The sequence below is a fragment of the Hemibagrus wyckioides genome, unplaced genomic scaffold, assembly GCF_019097595.1.
Source record: "Hemibagrus wyckioides isolate EC202008001 unplaced genomic scaffold, SWU_Hwy_1.0 Contig27, whole genome shotgun sequence".
NCBI classification, from domain to species: domain Eukaryota; kingdom Metazoa; phylum Chordata; class Actinopteri; order Siluriformes; family Bagridae; genus Hemibagrus; species Hemibagrus wyckioides.
In genome coordinates this window covers 255,453-261,019 of record NW_026690788.1, presented here as the reverse complement: position 1 = coordinate 261,019, position 5,567 = coordinate 255,453, and the positions used below count along the sequence as shown (strand labels likewise).

The 5,567-nt window shown below is 41.6% G+C and overlaps 3 non-coding genes across 3 annotated transcripts; 1 reads left to right on the top strand and 2 right to left on the bottom strand.

Annotated features, from left to right (window-relative positions):
• Nucleotides 1-72, top strand: trnap-ugg (transfer RNA proline (anticodon UGG)). The gene has a single exon. It is a non-coding gene; the product is annotated as a tRNA-Pro (tRNA).
• Nucleotides 73-3,415: 3,343 nt separating this feature from the next.
• Nucleotides 3,416-3,497, bottom strand: trnas-gcu (transfer RNA serine (anticodon GCU)). Its single transcript has one exon. It is a non-coding gene; the product is annotated as a tRNA-Ser (tRNA).
• A 615-nt stretch (nt 3,498-4,112) lies between these two features.
• Nucleotides 4,113-4,194, bottom strand: trnal-uag (transfer RNA leucine (anticodon UAG)). Its single transcript has one exon. It is a non-coding gene; the product is annotated as a tRNA-Leu (tRNA).
• Nucleotides 4,195-5,567: the final 1,373 nt, after the last annotated feature.

Genomic DNA, 5,567 nt, shown 5'->3' with positions numbered 1-5,567 from the left:
GGCTCGTTGGTCTAGGGGTATGATTCTTGCTTTGGGTGCGAGAGGTCCCGGGTTCAAATCCCGGATGAGCCCTGGTTTTACATGGAATAGAGTGGTTGGGACAAAACTAATGGGAACTTGTGCTGCCGGCTTGGTTCTTGCTTGGAAGCTTGTTTTTCCAGAGGTCCAAGAAGGTTCAAATCCCCCTGTAATTACCTCTGAAAATTAAAGCTCCAACCTGGAGCCTCTCTTTGGAATATGGGGAGCAGGATAGAGAATGTCACACTTTGTGGAGACATGAACCTCTGAAATATTAATATAATAGAGTACAGAAAGACCTCAGAATATTGTCGTTTTACTAACACCATTCATCATGTTCACTGTTATATTCATGTGTCTGTGGCTTTCATTAGGTAAGTTATCATTGATCTTTTCAGAAAGGAGATAATAAATTAATGATTAATTAGCCTGTGTGATGTTAAGAAAAAATAGAATATGAGTTATATAACTCAAAACTAAAAAATTATTTTGTTCTCTTCTCTATAACAGGTGACTCCATGGCAGATTTATTAGAACCACTTTTCACTCATAAAGTTGTAGATGAAGGTGATGATGTTACTCTGTCCTGCAGCTACAAAGACAGTGGTTCAGTAAACAGCCTACAATGGTACAAACAACATCCAAAATCTAAACCTGAGTTCCTTTTTTTCATCACTCCATGTGGAGGTAAATCCCTATGCCACCACGTCTGTCTGCTAAAGTTGATGATAAAACTAAACAAGTGGATCTGATCATCTCCTCGGCTGCTTTTAATGTTTGATAATATACAATTAGAAGGTAATTTATTCATAATCACACTCTCTGGTATCACCCAGATGAGGATGGGTTCACATTTGAGTCTTCCTCATATCGTCTCACAGAGTTTTTTCTTGCCGCTGTTGCCTCAGAGTTGCTCATTAGGGGTAAAGTTAATTTTCAACTTTGTAATTTCTATTCTGAAATTCTGAATTTCTGTAAAGCTGCTTTGAGACAATGTCCATTGTTAAAAGTGCTGTACAAATAAAAATGAAGTGATCTGAATTGAATTGAACTGAATTTCATTACCTTTTGGTTATAGACATAGCAAATTTACTTATGAGAGATTTTGTTTAAATCTGGATCAGTTTCCTATGATTTTCCACAGCAAATTATCATAATTATTTATAAATGTACAAATAATTTAAAAACCACACAAACAGATAAAGGCTTATAGTATTGTATAGATGATGAATCTTGAAATACAACACCAGCCATAATGACTCTAGATTTCTGTCACTGACACTGTGTGAAGTGATCTGTACAAAATAACACTAAAACTGCATCACTTCCTGGGTGTGTCCTTCTAGAGACGTGTAAAGTTCAGCACATACAGCACTATTATACAGAATCCTCACAGAGCTGTGTTCAGAAATGGATCAACTATACAACTTACTGTACATAGTGAGATACATACCACTGATTCTCACTCTAGTTACAGGTAATTCATTTTCATCAGTTTATCAATAGTTTTAACTATCACAATCATATTTAATCAGTTAATTAATTACATTAATTAATAACCATGGTTTTTTTTGGCGACGCTACCCATGCACTTGGAGGGTTGTGGGGCTGTGGTCAAGGGAGGCCTGCCAGGTCGGGAAAGAGAGGCACTCTGGCAGGCGGTCACAATGGTTGTACCACGCATGCTTCCATTACCAGACGTGATTCAAGATCCAAACCCAGGAAAGGTTTGAAAGGCTTAGGCTCTTGTTGACAAGGTTTGCTGATATGAACTTGCATCCCAGTCTGTTGCAATAAATTCAATTCAATTCAATTTTATTTGTATAGCGCTTTTAACAAAGAGCATTGTCTCAAAGCAGCTTTACATGAGAAACCACATAAGAAAACAACAAACATATGAACAGACAAACAGACAAACAGTCCTAGATGTTATCCCAAGTGAGCAAGCCTGAGGTGACTGAGGCAACTGTGGCAAGGAAAAACTCCCTTAGATGGTATGAGGAAGAAACCTTGAGAGGAACCAGACTCAAAAGGGAACCCATCCTCATTTGGGTGACAATTGTGTGATGCAGATACAGCATGTGTATAGTGTTATGTGAATCAATAAGGAGGTTGTTGTCCATGGCGCTGCTTGAATATCCCAATCCTCACAAGCAGAACCCGGCTGGAGCTGGTCCATCTCCGGATGCCACTGGAGCCGGCACAGTCTCTGTATGCCTCGGGATGGGTAGAAGAAAGGAAACAATGGAACAGCATTAGCGTAGCTGCTGTTCATAATATTAGCAGTACTAGCTGAATGTGCATTTAATCAGATGTACTGGAGTGCAAGGTTATGGGAAGTGTTAGATGTATGCCTGGCTAAAGAGATAAGTCTTTAGTCTACATTTAAACTGGGAGACTGTGTCTGAGCCCCGAACACAGTCAGGAAGACTATTCCAGAGTTTTGGAGCTAAATACGAAAACGCTCTACCTCCTTTTGTGGACTTTGATATTCTGGGAACTACTAGAAGTCCAGAATTTTGTGATCTTAAAGAGCGTGGTGGATTGTAATGTGTTAGAAGACTGGATAGATAGGTGGGAGCTAAACCATTTAGAGCCTTGTATGTGAGTAGAGCTAGTTTATAGTCAATTCTAAACTTAACAGGTAGCCAGTGCAGGGATGATAATATTGGGGTTATATGATCATATTTTCTTGATCTGGTAAGAACTCTGGCGGCTGCATTCTGGACTAACTGTAGCTTGTTTATTGAAGATGCAGGACAACCACCTAGTAATGCATTACAGTAGTCCAGTCTGGAGGTCATGAATGCATGAACTAGCTTTTCTGCATCAGTTACAGATAAAATGTTCCTAAGCTTGGCAATATTTCTAAGATGGAAGAAGGCTGTTTTTGTGATATTGTAAATATGGTTTTCAAAGGATAAGTTGCTGTCTAATATTACACCCAGGTCTTTCACTGTTGAGCTAGTAGTAACAGTGCATCCTTCTAGGTGCAAGCTGAATTGTGAGAGCTTCTGTGTACTAGTTTTTGGGCCAATAAGTAATATCTCCGTTTTGTCAGAATTTAATAATAGGAAATTATCGGCCATCCAATCTCTAATATCTTTAACACACTCAGTTAATCTAGACCAGTTAGATATTTCATCTGGTTTTGATGAGATATATAAAGGTGCACGATCCGGGCCGCTGTCTTCGGGACTGTGCACTGCATTGATCTGCACGGATCTCCATTGGCGACCCGTCAGTCTTACAGCATCTGTGTCCAACCAACATGGAAATACAGCCCACGGTTGCGAAACACCTAGACCCAGGGTTAGCTTTTCTTGATCCCCTCTAGCACTCCGAAGCATTCCGTACGCATGAGTTGTGGAAAAGACGAGGTTAAAGGGCACACAAGCGACGAGGATGGGATTCGAACCCACGCGTGCAAAGCACAATGGATTAGCAGTCCATCGCCTTAACCTCTCGGCCACCTCGTCAGACGCAGGTGTGGCACCCACGACCAAATGTCCACAGAGACCGCAACAATTCCGTAGTGGCGCGCCATAACTCAACGCGTTTAAACAAGCCTGTTCCCAAAGCAACTGGAGCCCATCCCACGTGCATTAGCAGTCTGTTTCCTTAACCTCTTGGCATCCTAGGTCACCCACATGACCTTACACCTCAGTGCACCTGGCACTTGCACTCCATTGCCCAAACCTCTTGGCCACCACTTCTTATGTCGATTTTTTATTCTTGGTTGAATTGTTGTTTTGTTGGTAGCTCGTAACCATGGTAAGGGCACGACTGATGCGGCTCACACACGCGGAAACCGTGATTTGCGTACCGTTCTGTGGTTGTTTGGACTTGCTGTTTGAAAAAGCGAGGTGTGAAACGAAGCAGCCAGCATTGACACCAGTTGCCGAAACCTGGGAGCTATTTCAGCACCTGGGTCTGGGGGCTCCGGTACCATGTGAGCTCGTTTTTTTTTTTTGCAGCCAGGCAGCCAGCTAATGGCAACTCTTAAGCACATTTGCAGAAGGCACAGGAGCCACAACCCCTGTAAAGCCTTTGTGGTGCCAGAGCCCACAACCACTGCCTTGAAAAGACTCAGCTGGCAGCGGTGGGATTTGAACCCACGCCTCCGAAGAGACTGGAGCCTAAATCCAGCGCCTTAGACCACTCGGCCACACTACCCGAGGGCTCAGTACTTATAGACCTCTGTGGAGAGCACACTGACATACTGTCTGGGTGTGTGGTACGCAGGCTGCACAGATGAGGACAGACAAACTGAGCAGAGGGTGAAAAACAGCTCAAAAAATCATCGGCTGCCCTCTGCCCTCCTTGGATGACATGTCCAGGTCCTGCTGCCTCAGCAAAATCAAGGCCATCACAGGAGACTCCTCACATCCTGCTCATCACTTGTTTGACCTGTTGCCATCTGGGTGGCGCTTCAGGTCAACAAAGTCTCACACCACCAGACTTACAAACAGCTTCTTCCCCTGGGCCATTCGGACTGCAAACAATCACTGAACACACACACACACATTCTACCTAATAAAATGTGCAATTCTACTGTGCACTTTAATCTGTCTGTGAATTGAGTACAAGTTATAACTTAATATTGGCTTTGCACAAATTAGATTTCAAGCAAATATATAATTGGGAACATTTTGTTGCAGCTTAATGAATGTTCTGCTTATATTACAGTAGCCCTTTAAAAAAGGGTACAAGTATGCATATGTATGAAAGGAGAGTCCATAACCTGAGGTACTGAGATATTGAGAAGGGTTCAGTATTTATATTAACATATTTTTACATATGTTTCTTTATTGACATGCACAACCAATTATTACAACATTATTACAACAATACTAATTCTAACAAAGTCCTGAATATGTACAATATGGCTATATTTGTGGTCACCTAACCATCACACCAGTATGTGGGCATTCTCCAAACTGCTGCACAATTGTATAGGATGTTTTTATATTCTTACAAAAACATGTTCCAGCTCAATGAAGATGTTTATTACAAGTTTGGTGTGGAATAAAATGAGTTACCTGCACACAGCCCTGAACTCAAACCCACTCAACACTTTGGGATGAATTAGAATTCTGACTGCGCCCCAAGCCACACATGCCTGATGTTTTAGGGCTGTATGGACACATGGACATACAGTATCTCACAAAAGTGAGTACACCCCTCACATTTTTGTAAATATTTTATTATATCTTTTCATGTGACAACACTGAAGAAACGACACTCTGCTACAATGTAAAGTAGTGAGTGTACAGCCTGTATAACAGTGTAAATTTGCTGTCCCCTCAAAATAACTCAACACACAGCCATTAATGTCTAAACCATTAGCAACAAAAGTGAATACACCCCTAAGTGGAAATGTCCAAATTGGGCCCAAAGTGTCAATATTTTGTGTGGCCACCATTATTTTCCAGCTTTGCCTTAACCCTCTTGGGCATGGAATTCACCAGAGCTACAGTTTGCCATATATTTACAATAATGTGAGGGGTGTACTCACTTTTGTGAGATACTGTATATTGCCACTTACT